Source organism: Oxyura jamaicensis, chromosome 5 (genome assembly GCF_011077185.1).
Source record: "Oxyura jamaicensis isolate SHBP4307 breed ruddy duck chromosome 5, BPBGC_Ojam_1.0, whole genome shotgun sequence".
Lineage (NCBI taxonomy): Eukaryota > Metazoa > Chordata > Aves > Anseriformes > Anatidae > Oxyura > Oxyura jamaicensis.
The window spans coordinates 60,784,742-60,809,258 of NC_048897.1; the positions used below are offsets into that span (position 1 = coordinate 60,784,742).

The following is a 24,517-nucleotide window of genomic DNA, read 5'->3' on the forward strand; positions in this document are numbered from 1 at the left end:
TTTACCCTTCAAAAGAAACAAAGCATACTCCTCATGTATCAGACCAGCTCTGCTCCAACCAAAGCTGACTGCTCTTAAATGTGTCTGCTGGTCAGTGCAAAGACTTTGGGATCTTAAGGGGCTGCACCGAGGATCAGAGATCTGTCTCAGGTCTGTGCTCTGCATCAGACTCCAGGGCTGCTTTGGTCAAGCCCTTTAAATGTTTGGTCTGGGCTCAGTAGGGAACCATGAAAATGTGCCAGTTTTGCCCTGAGAAAAATGTCGCTGATGGGTAACGAGTTTTTTTTTTTTTTGTACTATATTAACTGAAGCCATTTTGATACCTCAGTAGCTTGTGCCTTGGTATGAGACTCCTCTTTGGTAGTGCTAAGCTTTTCCTTTGTATCTGGAAAGATGTCCAGTGTGGGGGTGTCTTCCTGATGGAAGCTAGATGGAAATACAGCTTGCTCACACAGGTGAGAATTGGCTTGTGAGAGCATCAGTTGTGCTGGGAGGGGGGGGGGGGGAGAGCTGAGTGTGCAGTGCTATTGATTCTCTTTCCAAGCCACTGTTTTTGCATTTTCTGCTTTTTTCCTGCCAAATTATAGATGAAAGTGCAGCCCTGAATGTGCATGTTAGAAAAAAACCACTCAGATAACTTCTAGTTAATTATGTTACAGCCCATTATTGCATTAAGACATAATTGTCGATTTCATCAGAGTTAATTGTTGCATTTTTAATGTCACTATCAAAGTGAAGTATCCTAGCCAGAAGAAGCAGCACATCTTCTGTTATGTAGCTGCTCACATGTTGCTACATGCCAGAGATCAAGACTTGGCTGTCTTTCTGAAAGACAGATTTGATTTTAATAACAAATGATTAGGTTTGGTGCGGCAATTACTGGGTGATACTCCGGGGTCTCTAGGCAGGAGGTCAGAAAGGATCTTGACAGCCAACATGTCTGACTGTGGAAAAGCTTACCTACCTGTGCTATTGTTTTTGTTTTGTTTTTAAAAATTATATATATTTTTAGGAGAATCCTCTTAGCTGCACTGATGCATTATTAAACAGTTGGGCAAGTGTCTCCTGAATCTTTCCATGGATATAGAATTTCCTTGATTTTGTGTTCCCAGGTGATGCGTTGTGGCCGCTTTGTTTTCAGACAGTCCCTTGTCTGTGAGCAGGAGGTAGGCTCTCTGAAATGGATGGCTTGTGCCAAAAGCTGTCTCTGGCTCATAACGTGGAATATGCAGTGGTTAGCTTCTTTGCATCACCATGGGTTTTTGAATGGCTTAAAAAAAGGTAGAAATGAATGTATGTGTAATTTATGCAAGTTAGATTATTATATTAAAATCTATTGTACTTATTTTAGAATTACACTTTGCATTGTTGACTCTACAAAAGAGACAAACCTAGACGTTGTCTTTGTTAGAGTTGACTGTACTACTGCTTCAGCCTCTTTACAGGGAGGGGAAAGCTACTAAATATGATTTAGGAGCTACTTAAACTTGTATAGGAAAGCTGCTCTAAAGGAAGGCTGTGATAAGAGAGCCACTTAAGGCTAAAATTAGTTGCTTTTGTCTCAATAAAGGCTGGGGTTTGCTCTTCTAATGGCTTTTAGTGCCCTTTGCCTTCTCAACTGGGGATAGACGCTAGGGAGCACCTGGAAAATCCTTTTCTGAACTGTAACAACTAACATGTCCCAGGGAAGACACATCATTTTGTGATGTACATATATGTATTATTCTTTGACTGCTTTGGACTCATGTTGCTGAGGTGCTTGTGAGGTCCCTGCAGGCAGAGCTTGTGTGAAAGGGAGGGGGTGCTTGGGGCCTATAATGGCAGAGCCCGCAGGCTTTGATGTGCACAAAAGCCACTAAATTCTTCCGCAGTGGAAACTGGTTCTATAGGAGTTCCAGCTGAAGCTAGCAGGATTTAATAGAGAGTGCCCACGAGTGGCACTTACTGGCTTCTGTGCAGCAAGAGATCGTCTTCAGCTGCTGCCCTCACAGTGAGGGGAAAGCAGCTGATGAGGGATTAATGGAACTCCACTTTTTCCCCACCCAGTTTAGCGAGGAGGAGGAGTAAAGAGCAAGCTCTGTGCAGCTACTCAGTACTAATGGAGGCTGGGCATTAGCTGTGCCATGGTGTCAACCCCATGTGTGACCTGCAAGGCTTCAGCCGTGGGCATGGATGCTTTGTGGTCAAAGAAGCCAAAAGTGAGTCACTCCAGTGTCTCCACCTGAGCCACCGCTGCTGTTGTGACCCTTTCAAGTCATATAGTGAAGAGATCTCACAGGACTGAGGCTTGGTTTTTCAGCTGCTCCTGGTTTAAAGTGTTTCCAGGTAGAATTCAACCAAAGGTCAGCCAACTGTTTCTTCTCAGTGCAAGCTTCGCTTGCTCTACGCGGGTGGTGTTCGTGTCTGCGTGTGTGTGAAGTTTCCTTGGCTATCAGGTCTGGGTTGCAGGAGCCAAGCAGTGGGCAGCGGCAGCAGCCTGGGGAAGGGTGTGAGAGCCAGGCAGCGTCACCCAGCCTGGGTGGGGAGGGCTCAAGCTTTGCAGTCCAGAATTGTTGGCTTACCTGGGCTGCTAACAATGGATCAATGGGCTTGTTCTATTATTACTTGCAGCAGTGGATAACTGGGAGTAAAGCCTTGTTGTACTAGGCATGGTCTTCCTTGAAATAGTTGCAATCTAAGGGTCTGAAAGTAGGGAAAGAAATACAAAACTGCCAGCAACACACAGCACCTGTGGGGTGGGATACTACTGGCTGACTGCTGAGCCTTGTAGATCCTTCCTGCAGGCCTGTGTGCTTGCTTCAAATGAAACCGAGCACCAGACGGAGTGTTTTGATGTCATTCCTTTGGAAGAAGGCTGAAGAAAGGCAGCATGGTTTTCTGTGGCATTGAGGCGGCTGTTCAAATGGTGTGCTGGCTTGTAGCCCGATCTGATGTCTGTGCAGAGCCCTGAGCGTCAGCATAGCAGAGCTGAGAGCGGTTGTGCCTCGATGGGTTATCTCAGAAGTTCAGTACCAGCTGCAGGGAGGCGAAGTTGTCTCCTCTTGGCAAGTCAGGAAGTCTGTAAGTACCTTTCAGATTAGGAAGCAGCAGCAGAGCAACAAATAATGTCTGTAATTGGCAGCAATTGTCGTCATCCCAATCAGCCCTGACCTAACCGGGTGGATGTTTTGCAGCATCTATTTGCATTCTGCGGCTCTCTTCCATCAGGGTGTCGTTCATTACTGAGACCGTTCTGCCAGCAGCTATGCGGTGCCTGAGGATGCCAGCGCAAGAAGGAAAGTGACATTTTGAGAAGGATGTCATTTCTTCTTCAACACTGCAAAACATCCACCCATCTGTCACAAATGCTTGTCTTCTTTCCCGGCGCTCCAGCATCTCCATATCACTCATTCACAGCATACAGCTCAGCACAAGGGAATTTATCAAATTAGTGTTATCAATCATATGCCAGTTCACATTACTTACAAGTGCCAGAACCACCTTCTTTTTGCCCCTCACCATCAGATTTGGGCTTTTATTTTAAGCTTAGGGAGAAGAGCTGGAGAAAACAAGCGGAGAGGCAGTACTAAGTGTCTCTGGAAGACCAAGCTGGCTCGCAGACAAATTGGATGCCTGTATCCTGAAGGAAATCTGTTGTCTGATGGCAGCATCAAAGGTGGAACTCTTAAAGCCACACACAGTCGACTGTGCCCCAAATCCTTCTTCTGCTCCTTTGTGTTTGAAACTGGTAGCTTTTTTTCTTTGTATCGTAGGAGATGATCATTCCTTATAGGAGAAGAGGCACTGTGACCCACCTAAGTAGCTTTCATGTTAATACCAAGGCAAATAATCTTCATGCTGTTGATTTAGAAATCATGGGCAGCTCCAAGTCCCCAGTAAACATGAGCTGTGGTTTTACTTAACATGTTGGGGGCTGATCTATGCTTTTCAGTGTCACTCTGTGAAGCATCCAGATAACTATTGGTGAAATATGTTCTGTGACTGTAATGAAGTGTCAGGTGCAGGGTAATTAATAACATGCTGCGGAGTTCCTGCTGTGTGAAAACACAGTATTGGGTATGCCTGCATTACCAGAAATACTCCCAATTCAGATCGACTTGAAATTCCAGTTCATTAAACCGTCAACAACTCACAACAACTACAATGAGGAGAAAACATGGATTAGTAGCCTCAGAAGTTTCAGGCATGTTTACGAGAAGCTGGATTCAACTCTGTGAACAGGAGTTGGCTGTAAATGATAGGCTTGTTTTTTCACTGTGTACATATTACTACGATATCAGATCTCTTTATAAAAACTCAGAGGTCCAAGTCACAACATTGCATCGAGCCATGTTAGAAAACGAGTATTAGAGGACCAGTAAACATGTGAGCCTGAAATAGAGCAAAGCCCAGTGAAAAGTCAATCCAGTTTAATGCAGACTATTACACGTTTGTATATAAATTGGTATTTGTAGCGTTACCTGGATTAATTTTGTTGTTACGCTATTTAAGAAAAACTTAATAAACAGATATAAAGCATACATGCTGCACGTAGTCTTAGTGTGAAGATCAGATAACTTGATGTTTCATCTGTGAATTATTTAATTTTCTCAGATGTTTCTACTGATGTCTTCCGTTCGTGTCCTTATTGCAATCTTCAGAAGTATCTCATTTTTTGAGGCAAGGATTTGATTTCTTCTATCAGGCCTGTATATGAAGTGACTTCATACGAATCTTCGATATCTCTGTTACTGAGTTAGAAATCAGCCTTAACAATGCTGGAGAAAATTAATTCTCCTTGTGTCTCAGTCAGTCACCTTGAATGTCAAGTTCCAGAAGTGAGATAGCATTTGTTGCTCTGAGAGCTCTGCTATTTTGTCACTGAGATAAGATGAAATCTCAGGTTGGTAAAGCACACACAAGGCTTATCTGGCAGTTCAGTGGATGTACTTTAGGTCTGGAGGGCTACGAAAGATGGGACCGAATCAAGAACTTCCATGTTTAAGCATTTGCAAACTGGAAGGTGAACAGGGAAAGGTGCTTGACATTCCAAACCAGCTCCAAAGAGACTTTTTTTCATGCAACTTAAAGTATCTGTGTGTTTGTTTTTAAAGGCACACGGACCTTATCTGGCACTTCTTTAAGAAGAGACAAAACTGAAACGCAGTCTGTTAATGAAGAAATGATTGACATAGAACACTTTCAGTCACTGCTGGTAAAAATGCTTTAAAGATGATGATTTTAAATGAAGCTTTTCATGTGTTTGACTATGGAAGATGACTGTGGGTCCTAGTTCCTGCTGGGGCAACAGAAGACTAAAGGCTCCCTGCTGCAGGCAGGGCTACCATAGGGTATTTCCATATGACAGAGTGATGAGCTGTTTAGAGACTAATTTAGTACTGAAGGAACTAAGATGTTTTTATACAGGATAGTGGTATTCCTGATTTTGCCATCTGGACTCCTTTGTCCTGATGAACAACAGTCTTTTAGTCTGCAGGACCCCATGGTACAGAACCAATGCTCTTTTGGCAGCTTGTTTGCCTAAGCACTCTGGAATTACACTCAGCTTGCCTGGAGTTGATGACTAGGGAAGTTTTCCAGATGAATACAGGAAAAAACAAGGATGGGTCTAAATTTTTGTTCCCAAATTGTTGGCATGAAAACTTTGAAAGGGGAAACCTTCCTTGCCTTTCTCCATCATTGCTATTGCAACTGCCAGGAAGTTCTGCACCTCTTTCTATTTGTGATGGCACCTCCATCAACCACCACAGTCACTGTCTCTTACGTGACTCTGGGGATGTAAGTCTTACTTCTGTTTTCCCTTTTACAGCCTGCTCGTTCAGACAGCCCTGCGTATGGGCCACTGACTACTTCTATTGGGAAAGGTTCTCCAGCTACCACAAAACTGTAAGCTTTGCTTCCCCTTTGGGGCTCTGCCTTTCTTCCAGCTGGCCATCAGACCTATGCTTTGGAAGAAGGGGAAAAGAGATTCAGCCCAATTGCTCTGAGAAGAGAGGATTTTCCCACTGTATCCCACAGACATGAACAGGACACAGAAGATACATTTTCTTGCTCCTGTAGAATAAATTCTGCTGGCTGTAAAAAACAATTTTTATCTCAAACCTCTTCCAGCCAGACCAGCAGGGGACACTGAGACTGGCCACAAAATTCAGTCTGACTTGCCCAGAGGTTTATTACCGGGACAATGGTCCAGCTGGACTGAAGAGGTGGGCAGGCTGTGAAGGAGCTAACCAATACGTGGGGTCAGTGGGAGTGCTCTGCGTGCCATGCAGTGCCATGTCCAAATGTGTGGTCAGCTCACGCTGTGATGGGTGTTGAGCTGTTTCCATGCATAAGCCTGGTCTCTTCTTAGTCATAACTGTGGATTTAAAACTGAGAATGAATTACCAGGCTGTGTTGTAGCCAGAGGACGATTAAAAGCTGTTTGGCATTCAAAGCCTGTCTGTGCCTTAAATTGTCTTTCTGCACACACACACACACACAAAAAAATCACCTTATTTTATCTCTGGTATTGTAATCAGCAGAGCTAAGTTATGGTCAGAATGTGAAAATAGTTGCATTCAGAATTTGCTTCTTCTATTGTGGCAATAGGACTGTTAGCAAACTGTCAATCACATGCTATTTGTTTCAAAAATAAGTGTGATGACAGCTCTTCTGTAATGGAAACTCCATTATCCATCACCTGAACATACCACCTAAACAATACAACATCTCTCAGATGTCCCGAATCCTTTTATGTGTCTTGTTTGTTTTCAGCTGATTGGAAAATGGTTTCCCTTTGGCTAAACTGTTACAAGAAAATTCTAGGCATCTCTGCTAGCAATGCATACTTAGTTTTGCTGTGGAGAATAGGATGAGGCCCTCACGCTGCCTGAGAATATCCTCACAGACAAAGCAAATGCTTTGTGTCAGGTTATTGGATGGACCTTTTAATGAACCGAGGGAAAAGCTTGGAGTGAGAAACAGCAAGAGATTGGGGGGGTTGATGTTAAGTACCTGCTAGGTGGAAAGCTGATGGCTTGGGGAAGTGGCAGTGGGCACTCTGTCATCTGGCCTTTCTCAGCCATTTAACTACTTTATTTTTGGCACTGGAAACAGCATTGGCTCTCCTTCACTTTCTTTTTTTAGGCTGGATGAGGATGTACTAGCATGGCTCGTGCAGTGGCAGGGTTCAGGAATTTGTTTTGGGCCTTTGTGTGGCATCGTCAGAAAGGAGCTGGTGCTGGGCTGAGTGAGGCTGTGTGTGTTAGCAGGCAGGATGCTTGCAACTGGATGTGCAAGGGCCATCTGGAAATGTTACATTAGCAAACTTAAACCTCATATCAGAGCTAAAGGACTATCCACAGAATATACTAGGTTATGCAGTGGTGGGTCTTCACTTTTTGGGAAGGCGGGTGGGGGAGGAAGCCAGTCTCTCATCTCTTTGTCCTGCCCTGTACCCAAGTTGACCAAGGTGTTTTGATATTCTGTAACAGTGATATAGAAGGAAATGATTTTGTACTCATAACGCAGACACGATACCTAGATATGGTTAAATAATTGTTACAAATAAACTTGAAGCCTGCCATCCAGTCCTGTTTGATACAATTGGAAGATTGACATTGTAGGACTGAAGTAAGTCCGAAGGCTGATAAATGACTTCCTCTGATTTTCCCCTTCCAGTTGATCTGGAAGTAAAATGCAAATCATTGTTCTAAGAAGGGGTTTGTGTCAGATCCCTTGTTTATCTAAAAGCATTTAAGGAATATTTTAAAATAAAAATCAGCTTTAAATTTGGACTTTGAAGGTAGAATTGAACTTTCTTTGAGAACTTGGAGAATTTATTCCTGCTTGTAACTTGCTAGCTACCCCAAAAACTAAACGCACAACTTAATTTGATAATGGCATCTCTCAGTTGAGTACCAAAGGAATGTTTTAAAAGCCCTAATCTGCTTTTTTACTGTAACGGTGAACAATCTATGATTAAGGGTTAAAAGAAATTCACCTGAAGCTTTAAACAAGATGGAATCAATGAAGGTGAGTCAGGAATGCTGTCACAGATGGCAGGGTCTGTATCAGTGAAAGAGGAGTGTGAGAAGAGATTCAGCTAGGCTAGACAAGGGGGAAGGTGTATCATGGGGATAAAGAGCTTTACGTGCTTGTTCAGAAAGCGCAATGTGAGAAGCTCTCTACAGACAGTGTAGAACTGGAAGAACTGCACTGGAGAGATAAGCAAATAGCAAGGATGAGGTTGAACGTGGTTATTAAGAAGTATCAGTAAAGAAGTTGATTTGGCTACTATCAATTTAAAGGTGGTGATTAAAGTAAATGGGAAGGATAAAGAGACTGGGAAAAAGGAGGAGAATGAGACTAAATTTAATGAGTCCTGTTTCTGTTCATGTTAAAATCACATTACTGATCTATTATCCTTTTTGCATAAACTGGACGACAATAGAAATTCATGATTCTCTTGTTTATGTGTTTTTGTTACTAGTGAACAAAAATAATATTTTTTAATGTCTACCTGAAACAGATGTAAGTCAGAAAAGACAGATAAAACTATTCAGTCTTGTCTGGATTCAAAAGATCTGTTCCCATTCAGTTTCTTTTACATCTCTCCCAAGTTGTCTCTATTTTTTTTAAGTGTATTAAAATTATTTTCTATAAATACTCTTCATCTGGTTCTGGTGACAGCTTTTAGCATTTTCTAAAACATGACCTTAACTAAGTAATCCCAAAGCAATCTTAAATGCATTAGGTGAGAATGTTTTTATTCAAAGAAATGAAGCAAATGCATAAGCCTCCTATAGAAATACAGAGCTGTGGTGTTTTTAAAACCTCCTGCTGGAAATGTCTACATTTCTGCTTGTGCTGCCTTTATTTTTGTTTAACCTAATTGTTTGATGTTTGTTGTGGCAAACAGTTGTGTTGGCACCAAGAAAATGGTGCCAGCAAGGCAGGAAAACTGGGTGGCCTGGGGTGCGGAACGCGTGGCTGCTTATGCTGAGCATGGCTGTGCGGCCCCCACTCCTGCCCCATGCCATGGGGACGTGCTGCTGCCTCGCTCCCCGGCCAGCCTGGCTTTGAGGACAGTCTGGGGCTGTAGGTGTGCATGGTGCCCTGGTGGTTGGTCCCATGCTGGGTGTGCTGGACCATGCCCTCTGCCTTCACCGGTCAGGCTCAGTGGCCAGAGGTGATGGAGAAAGCAAAACTGTCCACTGCTGAAGCCATCTCTGTGATGTCTGAGGTTTCAGATGGAGCCAAGGTCACCAGAGACTTTAGCGTGCTACTGAGATGTTCTCTCTTTTTACTGAACACCTAATATGCATGTTGTAGTTCTGCCAGTTAATTAATTGCAGATTAACTTGTTTCACCGGAGACAGTGGCAAATGCTGTGTCTGGACACTCCACAGACTATTGCTCCAAGACAAATTAGTATGTATGTGCATAGAAACCATCTCCTGATGCTAGTCCAGACATAGATGCTGCAGGCGTTATGGACATCTGTCCATCTCATAACAATCTACGGGTGTTTAAACCATAACTTAGCGTATTCCTAGCACTGCTACCATCATCTCGAGTAGAGCCATATTAAGAGTTCCTTTTGTTCATCCTAACAGGAAACTTGGAGAGGTTTGTGCTCAGTTAGAAATGCAATATTGTTAAAAGAAGTTAGTGAAATAGAAGAATTTTTGAATGCTGGGTTGCAAAATGCAAAGTCTACCAACAGTGAAATACTGCAAGGGAAAATCTTATCTGGGGCATCCTAATACATGCTGTACTTGGGAAAATCAACCTGTACAGTTTCTATAATTTTATTCATCTAAGAATATAACAAAATGGTGCTGTGCTGTAGATCAGGAAGAAGTCATTTTATGCGTATACTTTGTTTATGCAGCTTCAGGCAACATCTAAAAATGTAGCCTCTAGAGGTTTAGAAAGTAGAACAATAATAGGAGCTTAGTCTGGAAGTTATTATTTCTGCTTTATTTTTTCCCTATGTAGATTCCAGAAAAAGAATTGAGATATTTAATAATTGGCAGATCTGACCTTTTATTTTTGAGTTTCATTCTTGCCTGTAATTATTTGAACAAACTATAATCCTCCTGCTGAAATAGAGACTGTGCAGAGAATAAAAGCACTTTAAAGAATATCCAAATTTACAGATCACTATCAGCTGAATCGTAACCAAAGGATGTAAACGCTTATTTTCACTGTTGTAAATTGCAAAAATTAGCACCCTTAAATTTTAAATACTTAATCTATGGGGAATTGTTTAAAAAAAAAGTACATAAAGAAAACCACAGAAGATTCCCAATAATTATTTCTGATTTGTCTCCTTACAAAGCAGCAACAGCCAGTAGCACTATATAGGAATACATGCCAAGTTACCAACTAAAGCCTGTCTCATTTTTCAAGATGCTTCATTTGCTTTTCTTTCTGTTAGCATGCTATTTCCAAAACCTATCAAGCTGTTGGAGTTAAAGCCAAACTGTGGTTGATATTCAGGTTTTTGAAAATACTGTATGAAAACATCCAGTATTAACTGTGGCCAATGACATTTACTGTAAAACTGTCTCGATTAAGCTCTTGCCACTTTAAAATGAAAGAGCATGAGAACAGCTTGGCAAATGATTCCTGATTTATGTATGCATGTCAGCATTTCACAAGTACTAAAATATAGCATTTGCTTATTTGCATGATGATGCCTGAGCTAGAAGATATCAATTCAACTACCACTGGTTTATTGGCTCTTGGATCATGCCTCTAGATGTATTTTACGAATTTTATGAATGTGAAATAATAGCTCTGTCATGCTGATGCCTCTTTTTGATCCCCAGGCATCAGTAGACAAACTATTTTTGCAAGGTGAGGGAACTCCTGTTTGCTACTATTCCAGAAGAAACCTTGAGATTTGAAGTACTGGGTTGAATTCATGCAGGCACCAGAAACGCTTTTGTCCGTTTGGCATTCAGCCTGTTCTTCTGTTGTGCCATCTGATGGTGCTTCATTGGGCAAAGGGCGTGTTGAAGGATGTGCAATTAAAATGCATCACCCAAGTATTTATTCAATGGGCTTAAACCAAGACAGAGATTTAAAAAGAAACATCAGCTGGGAGCTGGAGTGTTATGAGAGCTGGTATACCTTTCTATCTGAGGGAAAGGGCAATATCATGGGCACCAAAATAGTCTGAATTTCAAACAACTCTGACTTCAGCTCAAGGAACCGCATATTTAAAGGCTTTAAAAAATGTATGATAAAACCAATTCTTTTGGGTGTTCCTTATTTAGAGCTAATTAGGCTACCTTGACCTGCAAGGAAATTAAATGAAGCGTTGCTGGGAATGGAGAAAGTATTCTTATTTTAATGTGTCTTGAGGGACAGTTTTTGCATGACAGTCTTCTATAACGTTGGTCTTACTGCATATATTATTTTTTTTAGGTGTGTATCATTTTAATTCACTAAGTAGATTACTGTATCTCTAGAAGGTAATCAGGCCACTTAATTCACTTTTATAGCTGTAGTAGATTTGGGGAGGGGGTGGAACTTGCAAGCAACCCTTAAATCTTCTGTGCTATACACTTTTTTGTTTGCTCCTGTTCCTTTTTGCAGTCTGGCAGCGATAAATGGGGAGCACAGAAATTAATGAAACTTGGTATTTTTGAAAGCTTTTTAGCGTCTTAACCACCCACCTGGATTGCTTAGCGTGGCAAGAATACAAAATACTGAGCTTAAAGTAGACAGGTTTTAAAATGTATAGGCCACTGAAAAGCATTAGGGATATACAAAGAAGTGTTTGACACACTTGAAAAAAATAATTCAAATATTAATATGCTATTAACAGCGTTGAACAGTTTTTAGACATCTACTTGCAATGATTCGTTCCCATCACGACTTAACCCATTTAAAAAATATTAAAGCAACATTTTTTGGAGTGAGGAAAATGAGCAAATTTGGTTTGTTCTTGCTGGTTTGGAGTTTTATTTCGTTTTACAGTGAGATAGGGAGAATTCTCCGCTTTGCTTTGCTATGACGTACTCTGAGAAGGGCATGAATTCAGTCAGATGTATGTTTTTCACAGCTGTCTCTCACTGTTCTCAGGGTTAAGTGAGGTCTTCATGATACATGCCAGTTTTTTTTTTTTTTTCTTAATTAGACTTTCAGAGACAGAGACCAGAAAAAGATCTAGCATTTTTCAACTCAAATGTTTCTCTTCTGTTATGACAGAGCACAAATCTCTTGGTGTGGCTCTTTGGAGTGCAAGTAAACATCTTGGAGTGATGCGCCAAAATGATCCTTTCTTACACCACGGTGAAACGTGCTGGTTGCTGAGCGTGCACCTCCCTGCTGCTCACAGGGCTTGTCCAAGGAGGGGAATTGTATGTGCCTGGGAATGATATACTAGCTTTGGTAGGCTGGTGAGAGTTAGTCTCACCATTTGTAAGGCACTTCGAGGTTCTTCAGGCAGCTGGATATACGTTTCTTCACCCAAACGACTGGTGGGAAATGGTCGCAAGGAGGCCATGCAGTGTTTTGCCCAGGGATGCACCGAGTCCCCTGCTCTGTCACCAGCGGTGCCCGGAGCAGATAAGCAGAAAGCGCACAGTGGCAGAAGGTGTGTGCTGGACTGTTCACGGTATGCTGTCACGTTTTTAGCTTCCAGTGATTTGCCCCTTAGGCACTTCTGAACCAGAGGTAGCAGCTTTGTAACATGCAGTGGATTCTCCTGTCATTTCTCTAACCAGCTTTTGAACATGAGTAAGATTTTAGTTAGCATTCACAATATCCCAAGGCAAGCAGTGCCACCAGGAAGCTGCTTCTAGTGCTGGGGAGATAAAGCACACGCTCCTTCCCCACTCATCTTTTCCATAGCAATTACAGTTAGCAAACCTTGTTCTTACGCCGGCCTCAGCTCTCTTTTTTTTCCATGTTGGAGAAGCCTGTGTATATGCAGCTTTTCCTTAGAAAGCATTCTATACTTTTGCTTTTGTTTCCCTTTCAGCATCTTTTCTAGTCTGCAATGTCCTTTTGGAAACAGAAGGACAAGGACTGTGCTCAGTGTTCAGAATATGGGTGCAACATGTTTGAATTGTTGAGGAAGAAGCATTTATGTTTTACATTCTGTTTCATTCCTTTTAATTTCAAACCATCTATTGGCTCTCTCCTCCACAAGTTTTTTTTGAAACTTTCCTAACTTATAGCAGTCTAATTGTTAGTGTGATAGAATATTTCTCTGACATGAATTTCTGCTAAGGCTCACATTTGCGGCCTGAAGGGGCAGTTCTGACATGGAAGAGATGGCTCCATCGTTGTGTTTGTATGAGATTTTTATTCTATGTTAAATCGATGTAAAAGCTTGGTTACAAACTTATTTCTGAAAAATGTTACTTAGTCTATACGACTTGTGTTCCTATGCTTGATTTACGCGAGGTGACTGTTTTTAAGCAGAAACAATTAAGTATTTTTCTGATGCTAATGCAAGCAGCAGGAACTTGTAATGAGTTTGTAACAGGAAATCAGCAGACCAGAAATGAAATTCTTGGCTCTGGGAAGCAAGCAGTACTATTTACACCAGTTTCGGGGATGAATTCCCTGTGAGCTCCTGCATGACTTAAGAATACCAAGTTTAAGAGCATTGGTTTTCTCTGAGCACAACTTTGGAACAAAGAAACAACTAATAGAGTGACTAAATGCTCAGGTTTATCATTCCACAGACCTATAGCGAGCATGCTGGCAAAAGCCCAGTACGACAGATAACTTTGTTTGTCCAAGCACAGTCAACAGCTTGTTGCACTGCTACCTTGCCCTCTGTAAGCTCAGTACACAGCAGGCTGATAGCTGAGCGTTGTCAGACTGAGTCAAATGAACTGCAAATGATGTTTATTTGGGACAACTCTTGGCATATTGTTAATTTCCATGTTCTGCTGCTTCAGGATCTACTCTTCAGTGGAAAGCAGACTCTTTAGAACACTATGGGAAGGTTTTGTATTATATCTTGAAACATGTTGAGCGTTTTGAATAAAAGAGTAATTATAGCTGTTATAGTCAGCAGAACAATATGAAGTAGTTTTACTTAGAATGATATGCAAGCACTTGTCATCTTGCCATTCACAGGAGCCTTTTAAAATGCCACAGCAGTTACTTTCTAAATGCGTAAATATTAAGTCACTGGAACACAATTAAAATGATAATTTTCAGGGGAAGACATTCTTGCAGTTGGATTCTGCAAATCCATGGCAGAAGGTCTGTGTTTCTAGAAAAATAATAATATTCCATGCAAGTTAAATTTCTTGCTGAAATTAAACTGATATTGAAAAGATCCACAGTGATTGCCACCTCCAGTCTTGCTGTAATATTGTATTAGTATGTAGTATATAGTAATAGCCCACTGAAAATAGCCCATGGTATTTAGTAATAGCCCACTGAAAAATGTAAGTAAAGGCAAAATGAAAACTTTTATGGCAGTGCCTCAATTACAGTCATTACCCCACCATGTAGGAAGAGCTGTATCTTGCTCCAGTGATTTTGGGGTTCTGTATTTGCAGGAGCTTACTAACTTGCAAAGGATCTCTGCAGCTTACTAAGTTGTCATTGGGAAGCACAAGGGCATGGAAACATTTTGAATGCAATGGGCTAAATAACTACCCTGCTTCTAAAACAAATACCAAAATCACACACCTGGCATTGCTGAACTTCACTTTAGCAAGACAGATATTTGTATATGAGACTATCCATCTGGTCATTGCTGAAAACATATGCTATGGGAACAAATTCTAATCCCTGTTATCTCTGTGTAAATCTGGAAGAAGTTTATTGATTTCAGTAGGCTTCCTAGTGACATTTATTCCTGAATAACAGGGCAGAATTTGGGTCATGTTCTTATTTCCAAGCTAAGTGGCCCTGTGGACTTCAGCACTGTTCCATGCTGGCCGTAACAAAGGCACGGCACAGCTCAGATAAGTGTCCTGAAAGCAGAAGTGCTCCTTGACATTTGAGCTCATGGGGTGTTTACTGCCATCCTCCTCTCCAGCTTCTGCAGGCTGACTGAGGATGGTCATTAAGCTGCTGTCTTATAAAAATAGACTAGTGTTACGAAGACGTCAATAAGCACTTAGTTTAGAAACAATACTACGAGCTCTTTCATTAGTGATTTGGGGGGAGTGGGTAAATTGCATGATGAAGCTCTGAAGTAGAGTATCAGCTGGGCTTCTGGTTTGGTCCCTCATGAAACTGGGTACCCTCAAGAAGCTGCTGTGCTGCCTTTTCTGCAAAGCATGTGCAAGATCTCGGATGACATTTGCCAAGCTCCACTACTTTTAGATGTAACCTTGCTAAAAACACCCTGTTCTTAAATTTGCTACATGACATTGTACGGTCTTCAACTCAATGAAAAAGAAAATACATAGTCCAAACATCCAGAGAGCCCTGAGCAGTGTGTCAAGGCATAGCTGTCAGCAAAGGCTGAAACAGCTGTATATCCAGAAGAAATATATGCTGAAAATAGCTTGCAAATTAATTTCCTTCAGTAGCTGGCGCTATTTCTGTGGGTGGAACAAGGTTGTTCTTATCTGAAGTGGTGATGCAGTTACTTGTATGTATTTGTGTATGGATGTTAGAGGACTTCCTGGGGACAGTGTATTCCGCGGGTCACTGAGGGTAGCTCAGATAGGATTGCCTGCAGGCGTTAACGGTATTTCTTAATTCACATAAACACCATAAATATTGACTGCAGAAATAAGGAGGTTCTTTGTGGAAGCATACAGGAAAAACAAAGACTGTCTTCACACGCTAGGGAGCCTGCAGCAAATTACCTGACACTCAGCCTATTTTTAAGAGTCTGAAGCTAAGACACTGCTTAAAAATGCTAGTCATGATATTAGGGACATATTCTTTTACACAAAGAGCTCAAGAGCTTTGCTCTTGACAGAATAGATGAATAATAATAAAAAAGTGCTGTTTTTCTCTATTAATTAGAGAGCCACTTTACACTTTTGGATCCTTTTTTACAAAATCACCTGAAATCCAGCTTTAATGATTTAAATAGCCACTGCCCAGTCTTAGGTTGTGTGTTTTTGGCTCCTGCAGCAGTGGTGGGACTGAAGGAAAAGGATATGAAAGTTCATTGACCAAAAGAAATGGAAAAATTGGCTGTGCAAGGAGGAAAACAATATACTGAAGAAAAAAAAAAGGCAAGGTCATCTTATAGCAAGGTCAGAATGTTCTCTTTGAGGGATTTGTCTGACAGTGATGTAAAGGACAAATACAAGGAATACTGAAATCTAAGTGCAGGTTACATGTACCACCCAGCGACTTCTTATACCAGGACTAAAGACTTGGTGTTTTTGTCTTGGGAGAGGTTTTATTTTTTGGTCGGTTGGTTCTCCTGGACAGTATCTTTCAACATGGCAAAACTTGTTTGTGTCACACAAAGCAGCAGACATGGCAGGGCACGGGGAGTAATCAACTGAACAAAAGTGAAGATCTATAATTCTAAACTGCAGCTTATATTAAAGACCCAACTATATGGGGGCCACAGTACAACAAAGGTGTCTGTCTCTAAAAAGTATGAAAGAATTCCTGTCCCCCATTTACCCTATTTTTTTTTTTTTTTTTTTTCTTTTAAATAGAGGATGGAGTGGCCAGTCATAGAGGTGGTGTTGGTGGCTGCATTAAGGGCCAAGAATGTATCCTCCTGCCTACTGCTCCCTCAGTGGTAGATTTCTGGGGTGATATACTCATTGTAATTGCTTTGAAAAAGGTGCCTTCTTTGTGTCAGGGGCCAGAAAATAATAAAATTAAAGATTTATGCCTTCAAGAGTATGTCTTAGCATTTAACCCATAGGCAGTCCCTTGAGGTCTAGGTTCAGCAGAGACTTTCAGCAGCTAAAACATCAGCCAGGGCAGGAATGAGCCTGGAACAGAGCATAAACAAATGAGGATTGCCTGAAATATTCACGGTGTACCTGAGACAACAGTATCAATGCTGAAGTCTCTGGCATTTAAGTCTCTGGCATTTGCATCTCTCTCTGTTCTTCTCTCCCTTGCAATCTTGCAAGCTCTTCTTTTTTTCCTCTGTGTCTCCAGTTTGGGATGTGAAGTTGTTTAACAAGACTTAAAACTTCCACCGAGTGTATTAATGCCACACTTGAATTATTCCTTTAAGTAAGATGTTGCACTTGATCTACACGGTAATTCTTCACCAGCCTGTGGAAAGTTGTGCTACCCCCACCAAATCTGTCTGAAAGTGTTGCTAGCTCTTTAGGAGCAGGGCAGGCGTGTTGGTAAGGCCATGAACAGAGAGGAAATAGTCTGGTTTTGAATATGACCTTCTATGTTCTTTGTCACCGAACTCCTCTTCCATTTGCTCATAAGCTTTAACCCTAATTTGGCCAAAAATACAGCATGTGAATGGATTACCTGTCCTGCCTGTGGGTGAGGTACAGCATCATGGGGGGCTCTGGAGTCACTGTGCTGCAGCAGCAGCTTAAGAGGGAGGCACAAATTCTGCTTCCTGAGTTTGGAAGTGCTCACCTCTGTTTATAATGTGTGTGGTACTGCTCTTGTGTATTTACAGCTTGTCTTAATGGATTACATAAAGGCTGGGTTATATAAAGCTCTAGGCACAGCACTGATAAACGTAGAGACCAACTTGATGAATGAAAAGGACAAAATAAGGGTGAAAAACTTGTTCAGGGTCAGTGTCAGCTGGTGGCTGAGCCACAGGAAGAATCCAGGTGTCCTGATGCATTGCCTGGTGCCTTTCCACTAGGCTACGATGTGGGTGTTGTGCAGATAACAGGGTAAAATAAAAAGGATGACATGCTATCTAGACTGCAAGCCAGCTCCTTTTTCATCATTAAATGAAAGCAAAATCCTGTAACAACGCAGTGAGACAGTTGTCCACGATGTAGACGTTTGTGCTATGGCTGGTACTTTTTAATACACAAAAGAAAACACCATGCAAAATCATCTTGAAACATATATTAATTTTCCAATAAGTCAAGTGCATTTCTGTCACTTTACTATTCATTGTGTATTTATTGGTTTGTTTTCATACTGTGCCAGGGATGTAAGACTTGTCAGAATACCTGTTGTTGTTGTTACAGCTTTTACCACAATTCTGTAGTGGGGTTGTTCCCTCCCTCCCTCCCTTTTGTTTTGGATGATATTCTAGAATCTGAACAAAAACTCAGTCTTTCTTCTGTTTTTTGCTTTAAATGCAGACTTTGATATATTAATGGCAACAACACTTTCTAGGACCACCAACCTGGAGCTCATCAATTTGAGCAGAAATGGGACTTCTGCATTGCTCCTCACTGAGATTTGTTTGGGATTAAGCAAACCAGAGAAAGGTGTCTAAAAATGATACTGTGATAACGGAGTCATCTGAGGATGTCTCTCTTTGATCATGTGTTTCCCACAGAGAGACGTGTGAAGCCACGTTGTAGGTGTCCCTAAGAGTTCTGAGGTTCAAAGACCTGTGTCCTGAAATAGTCCATGACTCACCTGGATCTGCCACACTTGCCCTTGTGACTGCAGGATTTTATTATGTTAATGCCCTTCTAACACAGCTGCCAGCAACGCTTCTCCAGGGCTTCTCATTTGTTCAAAATGCAGCTGTCTGCTTCCTTGCTGAAGTCAGCAACTGTGCCTGCTTTGCTATTACACTGACAGATTGCCTTTAAGTCATCCCTTTGTTTTTTGCAGACCTCACTGGATATGCTACGTGTCTTTTGTTTTTCTCTGAGCCTTGTACTTTGAGATTTGCATTCCACCAATCTCCGAACAGTAAAGATCCTAATGCTGTATTTTAGCATAGAAAAAAAGGGATTTGTCTTCTGTTGCTTCTCAGAAATTAATTTCCGTTCAACAACTGTCTTGGTGTGTTCTCTACTCTCTGTCAAAAGAGGGAAAAGAATGTAAAAGGCATTGAGGATTACTGCATAATGTCCTCCTGAATATGCATGAAGCTTAAACGTAAAACTTTAGTTCACACCCTATGCAATTTCACGGAGAGGAGATAAAAAAAAAAAAAAAACAGTCATTACATTTCATAGTGGCACTGTACACTGGAACAGTCCACCAAAACAAACGCCTGAAGTAACCAGTACCGTTGGTTTAGAAGATGGGGGCATGAGAATCAAATTTAACGTAAGCTTCCAAGACAATAGCTCCAAATGTGGTAATAGATGCTGTCTTCAGTCTACGTACTTGATGAATTCTGGAAGTGTTTTATACTGAGAAAGATTCAAGGTAATTTTGGGAGATGTAGCTCTTCAGGAGAGACAAAGTACTTCTGTTGTATTTTGATGGATTGGATAGCAGTCTGATTTAAAGAGGAATCTGCAATTTCCTATCTTAGGGAAGGAAAGACTTCACTGATTCAATAAACATTAGCCTTGAACGTTCAGCACTTGAACAGATGATGGACATGGTCATTGTAGCCTTTTAAGTTTGAACACCGTGCGAAGTGAATACCAGAAATGCTCCCCACTTCTCATGCTTCCCTCGTTTCCTGTATGCAGTTCAATTCCTGCATGTTTTTACAGAAGCTTGGGAGTGCCTCAGGCTCCTTAGTTCCTAGACTGTTAGCAGGAAAAGCATATTGATACTGCCAAGCATTTGAATAGGCTTGAATTCCAAGTTTAAAACAGGAATGTCGAATGCCAAACTTGGCAGGGTTTGGGAGTTTGGAGGTAAAGCCCTGAACTGAACTGCTCTTGAGGAGGTTGGCATTATCGTATGAGTTTGACTAAAACCCATCATTCAAATGGCTATTAGATGCCCATGTCCTGCAGAGCAGCAGCCTAATTAATTCCTAATTAACATTCTGACTATAACCTGAGAGAAGATGGGCCAGAACAACTTTCTGATTTTCTTTCTAACTTTTCTTAGCATCTGTGCTGCGTTTCTGTTTCATCTACTTTCACAGAGTCTGTTCAGAGGCAGAGCAGGTGGGTGGCAGTCTTAGGAGCCCAGACATGCATTTTTTATGTAAATGCTTCCAAGTGAGCAGGATTAGTTCTTGCTTCATGGTTCTACTGCAGAAGTTCCTCTGCCTGTTTTTCTCTTCAGGAAGAGAAGGAACAAACTGCTTGACACACAACTGAAAGACACTTGCTTTGATGGTGAAACCCCACTCGCAGAGAATACTGGAGCAGATTGAGATTGACCATACCAGGTCTACTTTGAACATGCTACTTGTCTCTTAGAGCGCAAATAACGTCCTGAGGGGTGACATACTGACAACGGTAGCTCTCCATCTTTTTGCAACAGGCACAGGCATACTGAAAATAGAATCCTCAGAGAGGAAAAGTGAGAGACTGTGATTGTAACTGCTCAGAGCCACCTCACACCATACATGAGAAGTATAAAACCAAAACGTATGCTCAGCTGCTGGTACCAGCTGTTACATTCATTATAGTAATTGCTACCATTAGCGTGCTATTAATATTTCTCTTACAAACTTGTAAAAGAAACCACATGAAAATGGAAAGTCTGCTCCTTCTTCAACCATTTTGGTTCTTTGTGGGTCAAGTCATATAATCAACAGTTTCTAGCTAGATCTCAGAACTCCCGTGATAAGGCTGGTCTGCTCCTAATTGTTAGTGTCATAACAGATGACACGGACATTGCTGTTGAAAATGGTTCTTAGGAGAAGAAACTTTGTTTCTCCAAGTTACTAATCAAATTTCCATTATGTGCCAGAGGAGTAAGACAGCATGTAAATTTGGAATGGCAAAGGTATAGCTGTTAAATGATCTGGTTGTCTATTGCAGCAAAACTCTCCTACTTTGCAATGTGCAGGAGGAAGTTTTCAGGACTTTTTCAGCCTTTGGTATAGATCTGTACAACCTGGTGACCCTGGGACAGGCACTGCTGATACAACAAGCAGCCTTTCACCACCTGGACTGTGCATTACTAGGTCTGAACAGCTGGCATAGCCTGCATTAGAAGCAGCCTGCTAAATCATTCTCAGATGCTGGCATTGGTGTGAATCTGAGGCAATGTCATTCTGACAGTTGTGAGGTGCTGTTAGTTCATCACCAGCATTTTCCTGGAATGGCTTTGTTGTGGGCCAGGATTTGACCCTACGATTCTTTTTTTTTTTTTTTTTTTTTTTTTTTTTTTTTTTTTTAATTACCTCTCCCCTATTTGTACTCTATTTTGGGGGGGAAATTCTCAAATTCTCATGTATTAAAGTGCTGTCGAGTCAGCATCTTTCAGTTCGAGTGCTAATGCTGCTCACAAGTAGCTTGAAAAAAAAATCTTTTTTTTTACATAAACTATTAGAATGGAGAATGTTGCTGATCCCACTTGGAGTACTGCATCCAGGTCTGCTTTCTGCAGCACAAGAAAGATGGGGACTTGTAGAGCAGATCCAGATAAGGGCCATGAATGGTTTTCAAGTAAAAGAAGGGAGATTTGCATTAGATGTTAGGAGAAAGCTCTTCACTGTGAGGGCAGTGAGGCCCTGGCACAGACTGCCCAGAGAAGCTGTGGATGCCCCATCCCTGGAGGTGTTCAAGGCCAGGCTGGATGGGGCTTTGAGCAGCCTGGTCTGGTGGGAGGTGTCCCTGCCCATGGCAGAGGGTTGGAATGTGATCTAAACAACACTTATCCATCCAAATAACGAATACTGTCACTGAGAAAGTAGTTAATCTATCTCACTCATCTCAGAAGAAAGTGCAAAGCACCGGAAATCTTTTCCATACTGATGTTCTGTGATCTGGTCCACTTTCAACTGCTATGGAAAGTATGATTAATCAAAGGTATATTGGTGGTAAAAGTTGATTATTTAGTAATCAATAAATGACTAAAGATCAGTTGAGTACTGATGCTGCATGCATATGACTATAATATATATTATTTCACGGTAACTTATGCACTCAGTCATTGCTGCGCATTAACTACTTTGATGGAAATCAGCTGGACTTCTTGTATGTTTGGTCCACATTACTGCTTCCTTTCTCAGCACTTCGAGACTCTCACGAGACAGAGTCCAAAGCCTCAGCACTTGTGATTTTGTAAGCCTGCTGATCTGCAGGGAAAATACTTCCAGCACTCCCTGTTGTAGAGAAGATGTTAAAAACCACAATGCTAAAGCTGAAATCCAGTGGTCAGCTCAAAACAGACTGGATGTATTTGGGAACACTATGACTTTTTTTAAGCCAGTTCTGCAGCATTGGAGAAGCGTGGTGTGATTTCTGAATGGATGGAATCCTCAGTGCAGGTGCCATTTTTCCCAGAGCCTCCCAAAATCCTCTTCTGTGTGGTAGTCTGTTGAGCCAACTGCAGGCCAGAATTCTTGAAAAGGCTCTAAGGAGAGCGGAGAGATGGGCTGAGCCTCTGCCCCCAGGAGGCTGCAAGGGTAGGTGAAATACTGTATGAAGTCTTCTACGTGCCTTCTTATAAATTGGCACAAAGTTGCAGGTCTGCCCCAACGGACAAATTTGCCATGTGTCCTCCAAACACGTGGTCTGGCTTCATGGAGAGTGGTGGGAGGAGAGGAATGTGCTGTGCCTAAAGGAAGGTGTTGCAGATCTACTCCAATGCATTAAGAGGTGTTTTTTTCCCCTTTCTTGAGATGTTGCTGCCTGCTTAGACAGCAGCCTCTTGCAAAAGCAGGTGTTTCTTCCTGCACTGGTAGGCATCTATCCCTTCTTTAGCAGTACAGCGGGCAGAGCTGCTGTCTTGCTGGAGCGTGTGAAAGTGCTGTTCTTGTGCTCTCTGCACACCATTCTCACTGCCTGGAGCGAGAAGGAAAGGGAAGCTGGTTTGGGGAGTTATCTTCATCATTATTCTGGATTTCCCCTTCACCCTCATCTAGCATCAGCTTGTTCACCCTCTAGGCTCAGTGAGAGGGAACTTGTTTGCCCATCAGATAACCTAACTCTGATACAGATTCCATGCATCAGAGGTAGAGGAAGGTTATACTCTCAAAGTGAACTCCAGCCCAGGACCAGCAAAGGCTCAGCTACAAAATTTGTCCTAGCCAAAAACCCATCACTTCAAGGAGAGGGAAGATATAAAATTTGATGGATTTGGAATGAAAGAGCAGCTTATTCCAGAAGTGTCATATGTAGTGCTGATTGAAGGAACAAGGTTTGAGGGAGATCCTGGTTAAGTTTTAGCAGCTCATCATTAATACTGCATCTGTCATATTTTATGATGATTTATGTAGTATTACAGAAATAATGGACCAAGCCCTTAGTTGCTGTAAATCTTCACCGCTCCAACTCAGTGAAGTTCTGCTCATCCCTTTGGAAATTGCGAGGTTGATTTGCTTATTGTTACAGACAATATCTTCCATGCTTCCATAGGTTTTGCAGTATGTATTTCAAGCAAGGTAGACAATAATAAATCCATCTGAACACAGAGCTTTCTCCACGGATTAATAAAATGAGGCCCTGTTTATGAACATTGAGGAGGTCTTGTTATGGTGTTAGCCCTTAGCATTGCAGCTCTCCCAGCAATAATGTAATCTGATGTTTATGCTACAACAGGAAATCCAAATCTAATTCCCAAGTTGCATCCCTTACATGTGAACGACTACTCATAAATCTTTTTGTGTCTGTTTCCCACTGATATCCATGCAGTGTCTTGTGATCTGAGAGACATTGAACCAACCTGTTGACTAGCGAAATGCTGTTTGATAGAACTTCCATGTCACCTTCCTCGTTATCTTTGCATCCGACTTCTTCCTACAGTTTGTTGATTTTGACTTTCAGGGCACTCCATGCTTGAAATGCAAAAGGATAGAGCTGCAGTGAGAGGGCCACTGCTTGGTCTCCTTGGGGACAGAAGCCTGCCTCGGTTGAGAGCCAGGGCAGCAAACTGACTTGCTGGCAGGACCGGGAGAGAAAAAGGCTATGGGCTGTTATGCTGGGTGGGCTATAGAAACTGAAGTTTAGGACATCATTTTGACCGTGAGTAAAGGGGGGAAAATTCAAGTGTTCACAGGTCTGGCCTGAAGGAGAGACCTGAGCAAGTAATGGTGTGACCTACCAGCCATTTTTTCAAGTAGATCATGCAGCTTTTAAATCCAAAGCCTCTGTGCTTGCAGCCTAAGATAAGGAAATTTAAAAGCTTTGGGCTTGAAATCTGATTTAAATTTAAATCATAATTGATTTTTTTTCTCATTTTGATTTTATGAACAGATGGGCTATAGCTAGCAGTTGCCCTTGAGGAATCTCTAAAAATGTAGTTCTGTGAACTGTTTCCCTGAAGACTGATACAGCTGCTATTTCTTCAGCTATCTCTGAATCATCCTCAATTACAATATGTCTTTATAAAATAATTACAGGTTTTATCCAAGAACTGAGCCTGACTCTGTATTTTTCATAGAACACTTATGTAGGGTAGGTTAGCAAAAGAGACTGTTTTACCCAACCAAGTTTTCAATTATTTAGCTTTGAACTTTTATTCTCTTATTTTTTTTTTTAATTTTTTTTTTGCTACCATGCAGCAGCTATGTACTGTTGGAAGTGAAATTGAAAAGATTTTGGCTACTCCATCCATCTCTTTACACTTCCTA

The 24,517-nt window shown here is 41.6% G+C and overlaps 1 protein-coding gene and 3 long non-coding RNA genes across 6 annotated transcripts in view; 3 read left to right on the top strand and 1 right to left on the bottom strand.

The window, feature by feature from the left end:
* The window catches only part of TUB (TUB bipartite transcription factor), a 137,717-nt gene that overhangs the window by 38,250 nt on the left and 74,950 nt on the right, over positions 1-24,517 (top strand). The window lies entirely within an intron of this gene.
* LOC118168704 lies at positions 2,690-3,923 on the top strand. The gene is made up of 2 exons (XR_004751742.1): positions 2,690-3,060; positions 3,174-3,923. It is a non-coding gene; the product is annotated as an uncharacterized LOC118168704 (long non-coding RNA).
* LOC118168703 lies at positions 14,131-14,427 on the top strand. The gene is made up of 2 exons (XR_004751740.1): positions 14,131-14,343; positions 14,379-14,427. It is a non-coding gene; the product is annotated as an uncharacterized LOC118168703 (long non-coding RNA).
* The window catches only part of LOC118168701, a 28,935-nt gene continuing 21,029 nt past the window's right edge, over positions 16,612-24,517 (bottom strand). For all 3 annotated transcript variants that reach the window (XR_004751738.1, XR_004751736.1, XR_004751737.1), the window contains one exon: positions 16,612-16,892. This is a non-coding gene — a long non-coding RNA (uncharacterized LOC118168701). The remainder of the gene's footprint in view (positions 16,893-24,517) is intronic.